The sequence below is a fragment of the Brassica oleracea genome, unplaced genomic scaffold (assembly GCF_000695525.1).
Source record: "Brassica oleracea var. oleracea cultivar TO1000 unplaced genomic scaffold, BOL UnpScaffold00452, whole genome shotgun sequence".
Taxonomy (NCBI): domain Eukaryota; kingdom Viridiplantae; phylum Streptophyta; class Magnoliopsida; order Brassicales; family Brassicaceae; genus Brassica; species Brassica oleracea.
In genome coordinates, this window is record NW_013617418.1 from 45,890 (window position 1) to 58,449 (window position 12,560).

Below are 12,560 nucleotides of genomic sequence, written 5' to 3' on the forward strand. Positions count from 1 at the left end.
TTGCGAACCAAGCGTAAACCGTCAGGCGGCTTACGTGCTGTTGGTTAAGAAATCATAAGTTGGGCCTCGAGTCATGTCTTAGGCCCGTTTGGGCCGTCTTCTGACTCAAAGCATTTATTACGGCTTCTTTCGATAAATACTGAACTTCCCGCGGTTTTTACCGTAAAGCTTGATCGATGACTTAGAATGGCGGGAAACATGAAATGGGGTTGCTACGGTCTTCGGGAGATAGCATCGAAGGGTAGACGAGAATGCATGGACTAATGTCGTATCGACATTTCGGAAGAGCTCGGTCGCTACGTAGCGACCGAGCGGAACACGCGTTAGGTCGCTGTGTAGCGACCCTTTTCGAGCTCTTGTCCGATATCTCGTGTTTCCTCCGCAAAGCTTTTCGTAAGGAAGAATCTATTTCGAAAAAGTAATTGTCGAAGAAGGTTTTTTCGTTTTCTTCTTCGGGGATTTGGACGTTAACTTCGTCGTAACCGTTTTTGACCCCGACACCCACCAGAGACCATCAGGACACCTTCAGATGATGCAGCAGATCCTATGGAAGTTGATAGGGTTCCTATGGGAATAACCCTGAGGAAAAGAAAGGAAAAAGTGGCGAAACATCTGAAGAGGGGATCTAATGAAAAGGAAAGGGAAAGTTTCCAAAAAAGAGTCTTCAGTATTCCCTTAGAAAAGCCATTCTAGGAGGCTTATTTTACCCACAGGTTGTGGATGTTCTTCAGAGAAACCAGAGAAACTGAAGGGGATATTTGGAGAACGTTTTGTGAAGCTAGAGAAAAGATAAAGAAGAGGATTACACTGAAGAAGAAGAGTGATCTTGGGTAATTTGCAATACCATGTTCGGTGAAGGGTATTGAGTTTCCACATGCCTTGTGCGACACAGGAGCATCAGTCAACATCCTACCTAGGGTTATGGCAGACCATCTGGGTCTGCAGGTGGAGCCTTCCAATGAATTATTCACTTTTGTGGATTATTCTCGGAGGAGCCCAGGAGAAATTGTGAAAGACCTAGAGGTGCTGATTGGTAATGCCCTAATTCCAGTTGATTTCCATGTCTTGGATATCAAGCTAAACTGGAACTCTTCTCTATTACTTGGGAGAGCTTTCTTGTCAACAGTAGGAGCAGTGTGCAACTTGCAAACCAACCAGTTGTGCCTGACGCTCATAGATCCTCATGTCCACTACAACCCTATTCCAGTCAAGAAGCCACATACGTCCTCTAGAAGAATTAATGATCCAGGACTCATCGCAACATGCCACTGTGTAGTTGAGTACGAGACAAAATACTCGGCGTCGATCGAAACTCACACAGCCACATCGATCGACAATGCCCACCAGAAATCGACCAACACACCCAGAGAAGAATTGGTCGATAGTAATGCAAAGGATTGGGAGAACGACTACTACAATTCCATCATGGCAGCACATACCAAAGACACTGTGCATGCAGAGGAGTATGATAAAGATTATGAGGAGGAACGAGCTACAAGGTACAGAGCCATTCTTGATGAGGAAGATAGACTTCTCCACCATTCCTCTTGGAAAAGGAATCCACCGTCGATCGACATAACAGTCTCAACATCGATCGACACTCATCTCCATCAGACAAGCCGAAAATGAGCATTGACCGACATTGCCTACTACCCATCGATCGACACTGGAGTCGACCGTGTACGAGAAGGAGACTACTTGATTGGCAGTTAGGCAGAAGATCACCATCACGAAAGCTATGCCGTAGAAACGGAAATTCATGAGCCAGGGGTAGATGAACTTCATGAGGGTTTCACATATCAGGAACTTCTCAACATGCAAAGACGTGATGAAGCAGATCAACAATGAGCAGAAGCTGTTGGGGAAAGAACACGTCTCAGCCATCCTATCGACAGATCCAACCGTCCATCGATCGACGACAAAACTCCATCATCGATCGACATCCGTCCCAAACCACCATCCACCGTAAGCGAAAACCCTAATTTTGATAACCATCGATTTGACCTACTTTTACCCATGGTTTATAAGTTTTTTAATTACTAATTATTATATTATAGAGTTTATTTAGAATATTTATAGGATCAGGAGTGTTTGGAAGAAAGTGATGATTTGGAGCATTTGGAGATATTTGGAGTAAGCACCCGAGATGACCATCGAGCTCGACCATCGGTCAACATTGAAGAGGAATAATCGATCGATGTTCACATCTTCACATCGATCGACAAAGAAGCACGCAGAAAGCCCATTTGGTCACAGTCGACTTAGAGCCCAAGTCTACACCAATTTACAAGATTACCCATGACGAGATTTAACCTAATTATATAAGCTTTGCCAACGTGTTAGAGGCAAAGTGTGCGTTCTTTTTTTATTGTTTTCATAGCAAAGGTTTCTAGACTTTTGGTAGATTGGAGAGAAAATCAAAAGTTATTTGTGATCGGAACTCTATTAATAGCTATCTATTATTCTAATGCAGTTTTCATTCCATTTTGCTGTTATGAGTTGCTTGGCCATGTCTGAGTAGTTCTCTTGTTAGATTTTAGGGTTTCAATAGGTTATGAGGGATTAGCCCCAACTATAGATTGCTAAGTTGTGATATTAATCTTTAGGATTGTCATTAATGCATGATTCTAGATTAGCTACCTAGAACTTGCCCTAGGATTGTTAGATATAAGCGATAGCTTTCATCTCATCCTGAAACCATTCTAATTGAGCTTAGACTTGCTAGAGTAAGGCGAGAGCTGATCTAGTGAGTTTAGTGAGCATATTCAAGCCGCGCATTAACGTTTGACCAATAGCGTCGATCGATATTCAAATAGAGTAATCGGTTGACGTTTCAAATAGTATATCGATCGATATTCCTATAGAATCATCGATCGACACTGGTCAATAGACGAACCTAGAAAGAGAGAGCCTAGTGGTCCGTTTATATGTGTTGAGCTCTACAATATCATGCATGCAACTTGTGAGGCATCTATATGATTATAATTCTAAATTTTCTGAATAAGAACCCTAAGTCTAGCTATTTCCTTTTAAACACCAAAACCTCAACCAATCAATTGCTCAACAGCTGCAACTTTACATTTAAATCATTAAACCACGTAGCTTAACAATTCTCTAGCTCTCTGTGGATTCGATCCTTAAGTACTACAACTGAACCTCTTATTTGATAGAGTAATTCACTCCTTAGGGTAATTTGAGTGATATCACTTCGCTCCCATCGTGCTTGCTTCCCGTCCTGCTTGATTCCCGTCCTGCTTCCGATGTCTTCGAAATAATATTCCGCTGATACGAAGTTTCGCGGAAAACTTCGTGCTCAAGAAACAACATCCTTCCAAAACGTCGAGCTTCTTAACCGTCGTGCTACCAAAAATGTTATGCTTCCAAAACATCCGTCTGATCAATCTTACACATGGTCTAACCAAGGTCGAGCAGCTTATTCGACTCATGGTACACCCACGATCACTTCTTCGCCCACCTCATACTTCAAAACTTCTCGATCGATCCTAATCGCCCGCGACTCGACCACCAAAAGGATACTCGACCATTCTTTTTTTAAGGGTTTCTACATGCACCGTCGATCGACAGGCCTTCATCTCCTCGACAGCTTCCTCTCGCGAGGCAGACTGACCACTCTTCAGTAAAATGGGCATAACTTTTGCTATATGATGCTGATTGACCTCAAACTGGTGGCATTGGAAAGCTAACTAAACGATCTATCTTGTGCCAAAACATGGGCTCAATCTAACGGCGAGAAGGTCTCAATCCATAGCTAAACATCTAACGCGTCTGTGAAGCTATGCACTCAAAAGGCTCCAAGTGACCATGTTGGTCAACGTTTGTGGAGAGAGACAAGTGATATCACTCAAATTACCCTAAGGAGTGATTTATACACTTTCAAATAAGAAGTTCAGTTGTAGTACTTAGGGATCAAATCCACAGGGAGCTAGGGAACCTAATAAATCTAATTAAGTTGATTAAGCTAGGTTGATTATTATTAAATGTAAAATACAGGTTTGTGAGCAAGTTAATTGCTCGATTAATTGATTGAGGTCTGATGGAAGGATGGTTGCTAGGTCTAGCGTTTTGTATTCAAGAAATTATGATTATAGTAGTATAGAGACTAAGGTTGGATATTCTAGAACTCAAACTAAGCAATAATCTATCAACTTTTGCAAGTTTAGATTATCTATTACTAGATCTAAGATCTCAACTCTCGCATATTGATCTTGAGAAATTGTTGATCGACGCTATCAACAAGCTGTCGATCAATACACCTTTCAAACCGTCGATCAATACAACTACCGAGTTGTTGATCGACGATCCTTCTAGCAAGCTTTAGCGGCCAGGTTTGAACTATGTTCACTAGATTCCTAGATCAACTTTCGTCTTTCTCTAGCAATCCTAGCACAATATGAATGGTTCAGGCAATAGACCTTGCTCTCGCTTGCGCCTAATTATCCTAACAACATGATTCTAGTTAGAACAAAAGAAGTAAGTTCAATTCAATTGATGGATATCCTAAAAACTTAGCAATTCTATATTTTGGGCTAATCCCTCATCCTATCTAAACCCTAAAGCTAAGATGTGGATCCATTCAAGCATGAAGTTGTCATAGAAAATCATAGATGAATAGATATAAAAAGCAATAGATATTAAAACCAAAGCCAAATGGAGTTCCAGGAGGACTCTGAAGGAGTTTGTCCCTTCTCTCCTAACCTAGAACTAGGAATAAAATAAAGTTTAGCCGTCAACAATGGCTTAGAAAACACATAAATAGGGTTTTAGGTCGTCCAAGGGTATTCTAGTAATTTGTGGTTGCTTCTGGGCTTCAGCGGTCATAAAATATGCTCAGCCCATATTGTGGCATTACCGTCGACCGACACCAATGCTCTTTCATCGATCGACAGTCCATCATCTCTTCGACAGCTTCCTCACGCGAGGCAAACTGACCACTCTTTAGTAAAACATGCATAACCTCTGCTATAGAATTCTGATTGACCTTAAACCGGTGGCATTGGAAATAATATAACACAAAGCTCTATCTTGTGTCAAAAGATGGGCTCAATCTAACGGTGATAAGGTATCCATCCATAGCTAGACATCTGACGCGTCTGTGAAGCTCTGCACTCAAAAAGGCTCCAAAAGACAGCAAAATCACCAATTTCCTTCAAATTGTCCATGAACCTGTAAATACTCTAAATATACTCTATATAGTAGTAATTAGTTATTAAAACACTGGTAAACCATGGATAAAAGTGGGTAAAATCCATGGCCTATCAACAAGATCTGAGGAGACCTGAGAGACTGAGACTCAGATGATGATTGATTATCCAGAGCTTTTTCAGGATGGTATTGGAAAGCCGACTCAGGATTTGAATTCGAGGACGAATTCCTAGTAAGTGGAGAAAAATTGTAACGACCCGGTTACGCTAACCGATTTTGGTTTGTTTAAATAGAATTATAATTAAACCAAACCAACCGAAAGGTTTGTCTTTAGTGGTTTATTATAGATAGTGTATGCATATATAAGTTAATACTAGATTTTGACCCGCGCTTTGAAAGCGCGTGTTAATTTTTTTTTTTTTTCAATTGACAAATATTTAGTAAATGTCATATTTCATATATTTGTGTTTAAATTTATAAAAGACTTAAACTTTTTATCTTTATTTATCGTGTTTCATTTTAAATGACTATTTATGTTTAAAAAATTAAACTTTATTTTTTTAATGAATTAAATTGGTATAACTCTGATAAATTAATTTTATTATGTGGTTAATATTTTTAATAGAAATAATTATATACTTTTAATAAAGATTTATACTTTTCAATGAAAAATTCATTTTTTTTTATGAATGCTTAAATTATATTAAGAAAAAAAATAATTAAGAAAGGTTGAAAAAAAATTATTCGAACTTGGACTCAATGGCCCAAAGGAAAAAAAAATGTGAGAATTGGATCTGATTTCTAAATCGGCCCAAATGGCCCAAGAGAGATCTAACGTGGACAGTGGGCTGGATCCGAAAAAATGGCCAAATATAGATGTGTTATTAATATTACTTGATTGTCCTTAATGAAACATGCAATGTTAGTAAAGAAAGAGCAGACTAAGGTAAAAAAGACAATAGGATCCTGCTTTAATAGTATAGATGTACATCTTCCTAGAAACCTAAAGCTATGTGCCGTCAGTGGAGATTCAACGTTCTCTAAACCATCTTCTTCTCCATCACCAGCCACCTCTGCTCATCAAATTGAAGTGTCTTCCATCACCGGAGAAGCCATCGTTGTTGTGATTCATGTTATTGGGAACGTGACTAAGACGAGATGAGAAAGTGTAGCCTGTGGCTGGTCGCGTTCCATCACGACCAGCCACATATTGCACGGCCATGATCTATGAGTCACCGGAGATCCACGTCGCCACCGTCCAAGCTGTACCAAGCCACAGAAGATCATAGACACATTACCGGAGGAGCAGTCATGCCTTTAGAAGTCATCGTGGTGATCTGTCTACGGTATGTAATGGAAACGACAGGTGTAGACGTGGAGAAGAGATGGAGCCACCGCGTCATCATATTTCCGTTGCCGTTCTTCACCATCATCAATGGCGAGCCACTGGACATGCACTTCATGTAGGGATGTTAATATGGGTTTTGGTCTGTAGGGTTAGCCCAACCTGCATCCATTTTTTTAACCCAAAGCCCGTTACATTTTATGTGGGTTAAAATATGGCCGACTAATTTAACGTATGGTCTAAACCTAAAGCCCTTTATTTTTCTTTTGTGAAAACAAATCAGAACGACGCATTTTTTAGTTTCTTCTCTAGTTCTCCATATCTCCTCGACATCGGTGAGAAAATCAATCTAGGGTTCATGGGTCTAAGTGGTTTTATAGTTTATCATGGGTCTAAGTGGTTTTATAGTTTATCAACGTTGTCGATCTCTGAAACTTTACGTTTTCTTTTTCTGAAATGTATATTATGTTTGGTTCTTTGTGCCTTTGTCTTTGTCAGTTTTGTTTCAGCTTGTTTATGTTCTCTCGGTGCTTGTACTTGTTTATGTTCACTTAGGTGTGTTCTGCAATTTTTGATTGTCTTGTCTTAGCTCTTGTGTTTGAGTTTACTTTGAATAGTTTTGATTGATTCTGCCTCAAACCCATACATCACAAATCGTATAGCATTCACGGACTGTCTCTTCTTTGACTGTTTTAGCTTTTAGCTCATGAATCAAGCATCTTGTTGTTGGCTGTGATAAACTGATTCTGTTTTTGGCTTGTTACAGAGCAACGAGTGTTTGAAGAGACTCGGGAGTCAAGCGACTTAAAGAGCAACAATTATTGGCTGACTTGGAGAGTTTGAGTACAGTTTTATTTAATAAAATGAGTTTGCATTGACATGAATGTAAGCTTTGGTTTTTAATTTCAGAAAAAATAAATAAAAGACACATTTTGCATTTAACATGATCATACTTACAGTTTTTAACATTTAATTTAAGTTAAATTTGATAGGCAAAAAATTATTGATTTGTAAAAAAAATTAAATGGACTAACCCTGGTCTAGCCCTAACTCTTAACAAAAAGTAAGGTTAAAATAGGGTTGGGTTAAAAAAGGTCGGGTTTATATAACCAAAAAAAGGGCTTAATCCTAACCCTGTACATAGCATCCCTAACTTCATGTCACCGGAGTTCAAGATCCATCGTCAAGTCAAAGCCGTGAAGGTTATGGAATCTTCTCCTTTGTTTCTCGTGTTACAAGCAACATTTATAAGTTAAAACTTAATTAAAGGTTTCATTCGTTGGGAAGAATCAGACAAGAAACCAATTCTAAAGCCTAACCTACCGAGTCTTGTTGCATACCAAGTTTTTGGGAGTTTCATGATTCATCTCTTGGCTAAGGTGACAGTCTATTTCGTAAATTTCGTACCAGTGTAGAATTCTCCCTGTGTTAGTTTAGATTTCGAATCATGATTCATCTGTTTGAATTGAGTCTGTTTGAGTTTTGATTGATAGTTAATTCATTCATGGTAAACTGGAACTAGGGGTTTAGAGGATACATAGTTATGAGTAGGGATTATGTGCGAGGGTGGGGGTTCAGAGATATCTGGACTAGCGACGCCACTATGGAGTGCGGGGCTCAGAGTCATCTGAGCTAGCGACGCAGATTGTGTGGGGCATGGGTGCAGTGACGTATGCATTCGATGCAGCTTTGGAGGGCGGGGGTACAAAGACAGACTGTAGTAGCGAAGCAGCGTATGTATATATATCCATATGAGGAGATGTGGGGTGTATAGACTAGCTATATGCTATCATCGCATTGTTTGTTGTTGTGTATGTGTTATGCTTTAGGCGTCCTACTTGTTCATGTTAGAGCTAAACTTTCATAGTGGGAGTTCTATTTACTCAAGTCAGTGGTTTGCGTGTTTAGCATATCTTACCTCACGGAGTAACTCCCATGTTACTCACCCCTCCTTTCCTTCTTCTTTCAGGTGAGACTGGTGAACATGAGTGATTGCTATCGGATTGATGCTTTGGGAGTTTTATTTCTTTCTTTTTCAGACTTGCGGTTTTTATGATATTATCGACATTTTCGGGATCTATTAAGTTATTTGGATTCATGGCTATTTATTGGATTTATGGTGTTTAGAGACGATTTATGAGGATTAATAAATGAAGATTTCAGGATTATTATTTTTATTATTTATTATGGGAAATATGGGTGTTACAATTCAATTGGTGACATCTTGTCCCGTGGGAGAGTTGTTAAAGGGTGAGGTCTTGGGTTCGAGTAACGCCAAGCGTATCAATAAGCTACACGGAGGAGTCAGTGAGGGCTCACATGTGAGGGGTTAGGGTCGGTGTCTTGCAGGGCTGTGAACATGAGGTCCACGGGATCGGTGGGGTCTATGGGACAGGTCTCGAATCTCTGCGAAAACTCCACAAAACGAAAAGGAGATAGACAAAAATATCGACGTAAACGAATATGAAAGCGTTTTATTGATTTCAAAGAACAAAATTACAAGATATTACCCGAAATCTTTTTAGCCAAGAACAATCGACAAAGAGATTTGCCGAATCGAAGTACGCCCCAAACACTTGGAGTCGAACTCGCCTAGTCTAAACGTACTAGATCCTAGCTAACAGGGGTTCTCTAGGTCTATCTCTCTTCCCCTCGGCGCCTCCTGCTTCGGCTCTCCTTATATATGTTTCCAAAGTCGGTTCATCTCGCTTTTGGGCCTAATTCTCGTCCCCTTTTGATGGGAGTATCCCATTCCTTCGGATCTTTGCAATCACCTTCGGGGACTTATCGCTCATCTTTCCTCATGGGATAAGAATACATCCTTGGCAGGCCTGTCCTTATCCGGATAGTTTTTGGGCCGTTTGGGTCACTCGTACAGCTAAGAAGACTATCATCCGGTCTGGTCGTTCCCGTTGCTCGTAACCAGTTAGAACCGGTTCCTTGGATGATCCTTTATCGTCGAACTTATCCATAAATCCGATTGGATTCGATGCTAGGAGAGTCGGAAGAGAATGGACCGGAAGTGATACGGCGAGCCGGTCGCCGGGGGCGACCTGTCCTTGCATCGCGCTGGTCGCCGGGGGCGACCCGGGAAGGCACGAGCCGGTCGCCGGGGGCTACCCATCCTCGCGTCGCGCTGGTCGCCGGGGCGACCTGCCCTCGCATCGCGCTGGTCGCCGGGGCGACCTGCCCTCGCATCGCGCTGGTCGCCAGTGGCGACCCGGGAAGGAATGAACTGGTCGCCAGTGGCGACCCGGGAAGGAATGAACTGGTCGCCGGGGGTGACCTGTCCTCACGTCGCGCTGGTCACCGGAGGCGACCCGGGTTTACTCGGGAAAACTTTTCGCGATGTTTCCGGCCGTGAGTTGCCTTTGGCGGCTTTCTTTTTATAAAGATTCATTTTTCTGAACTTTAGTTGTTTCAAACGAAGATCTTGGACGTTGATTTCGAGATTACCATTTTCGACCCCAACAGTTAGCCCCCAAGCCTGCAAGTTTCGGATACGATCCTTGCGGGCGAGTTATGTTACTTTTTGTTAATCGGAATCTACGGTTAGGAATTCGTTTTCCTTTTTCTCTCGAGAAACCTTTTTCCAAGGTTATTTATTGCGAAAAGTCACCTTGCATATTTCTATAAGTATTGAGCCTTCATTCTTCATTCTCTCCACACTTCTCCATCTTTCAAAATTCTCTCTGCCCTCTCTCCTCGAATCTTCTTTTCAAGATGTCTTCTTCCCAAAGTGACAAGAAGGGTTCTGCTGCCAGAGCTGAAGAGACTGGCCTCCGCCCGAGCTCATCGGACCCTATTGCTCCTGATGTGGCGCCGGCTTGCTTGCCGGTTTCCTTTCTTTTAGGGATAAACTGGCTCGCCGTAATGCCGAAAAAGGTTGCGGCTGTGTTAAATCCGTTCAGCCATCTTCTCCCACACCGATGGATGTCTCGTCATCGATCGTTGAGACACAGGTTTCGTGTGATCCTACTCCTTCTGTGGAAGCGGGCGTGCCGCTTGTTCCTGACGCTTTGGCTCAGCCCTCCAGTTGCTCCACCACGCCGGGTCCCGTTGCCGAAAAAGAACAGACCGTCGAAACGATGCCCCCTCCCCCTGTCAAGAGGGAGATCGTGTTGGCACTGCGCGCTCCCAGCGCTACTCCCGCTGCTCCACCGAAAGGCATGAAGAGGAGCTGTACTACCTCCGAGACGACCAAGAAAAAGAAATGTATCAAAAGCGAAGAAGGGGAGACCTCGCTTCGGGGAGGGACCGGTCTCCTAACACTGTGCTAAGATTTATTCTTCTTTTTTTCTTTGCGATTGACGTTCCGATTATTTTCTTACTTTAGGGTTGTTTCCATGCAGTTCGTATCTTTGATCGACAGGTTGATTGGCGACTGCGGGTCTAAAGTTGGGCGTCTTTCGAAGAAGTTGGCGAATTCTCGAGAGGCGCCGTCGCAGCCTGAGGCCAAGTTGAAGATCGTTGAAGAATCTCACGCTTCTGAAACCTCTCAGTTAGAGATCCCGATCAGCGATCTTGAGCGTGATCTTGGGAAGACCGCGAGCTCTCTGCTTAAAGTGAAGCAGGAGAAGAAGGCCAAATCTTCGGAGGTGCGCCGTCTCCAATGTCGTATTCAGTGCGAGGAAGGATCGAAGGGTTGCGAGGTTACTGCTGCGGCGACCGCTTTGCGTGCCAAATTTGAGACATCTTTGACGAAGATTGCCAGTTCTCTCGATTCCTTGATGGTCGTTCGAAAGAGCAACGTGCCCTTGGCGAGCGTCGACGGGAGCTTGAGCGGGATTCAGCTGGTTGCGGACGAAGGAGGATCGTCTCCGACGGGTGAAGAGGTCAAACTCTCTGCTCGCAGAGAGGAGTTAGCCGCTATTGTTGGGGATTTCAATGCGATCCTTGCTGGCTTGAAGTCCGAATGCAACCTCTTCTCTGATTTAGATGAGCTCAAAGAGCAGTGTCCTTTGGTTGAGACGAGTGGAGATGAAACGGCTCCGCACGCGAACGACGCTGGGGGAGAAGGAGAAGGCGTAGGTGAAGACGATGTTCCGGCTTCGGGGTATGTTTGAGGTAGTAGTCATGTTTACAGGATTTGTTTTTTGTTTAAAGATGCTTTTGTTTGTGGTCCGACCGTTGGTGGCCGTGTTTTGTGTTTTGGGACTGGCCGTTTGTGGCTTTGAATCTCTGCCCATCTTTGGGCTTTTGTTAAAAACTACTTTGCTCAAATAAAATAGCACTTTTTATGAGCTGAGTTGGGTTTTGTTTTTTCGAAGTTTAGAGGTTGAAGGGATGCGAGTTGTCGTCTCTTTCCTTCCTCTCTGGTTTCGTTCTATCCATTGTCGCCTAAGATGAGAATTTGCGTATTTTGAGCTTAGAGATTCGCCCGATTTGCAGACATTATGGGTTCGAACGGAGAGACAAATTTTAAGATCTCGTATCAGAATACTGATACTTATGCCTTTGAGGCTTATGAGTCCAGCGTGGCTGGGTTTAGGGCATGACCTAGGTTTACTTTCGGCTTTAGGCGTTGCGGTGACAAATCGGCTTTCGTTTCGCCTGCTTACGATTTTAACCTGACTCTTACCGCTTTAAAGTCCGCCAATTGTTATCGGCTTATATGACTTTTTTTGGTAAGAATCGAGCTACTTCCAAAGGCCGTTCGTAGGTGCTGACCAAAATTTTGGATTTTTTGTATAGCGCGCTAAGTTATTTTTATCGGATAAAAGAGCATGTCCTTGCGGGGACAGCCCGGTCTGTTCGAGACGTTAAAGTTTGCTTGTTGTGATCAGCAACAGTGATAATGTTGGATGTCATCTCTTTTGGAGATGTTGGGACAGGAAATCTGTCCAAGTGATTTGCGGAAAAACTCTTATCCGACTGTTAGCAACGTCTCGCGGTGTCGGAAGTTGAGCTCTTCCCAATGCCGCGTTTGGACCTTTTGCAGGCTCGGAATCACGTCTGGGTTGTTGGGATTCGGTGGTTAAGAGGTTGGCGTCATTAGAGTTTGCCGACGACGGAGGCCATATTGCGTTATCTTGAAAGATTTCAAAAATTC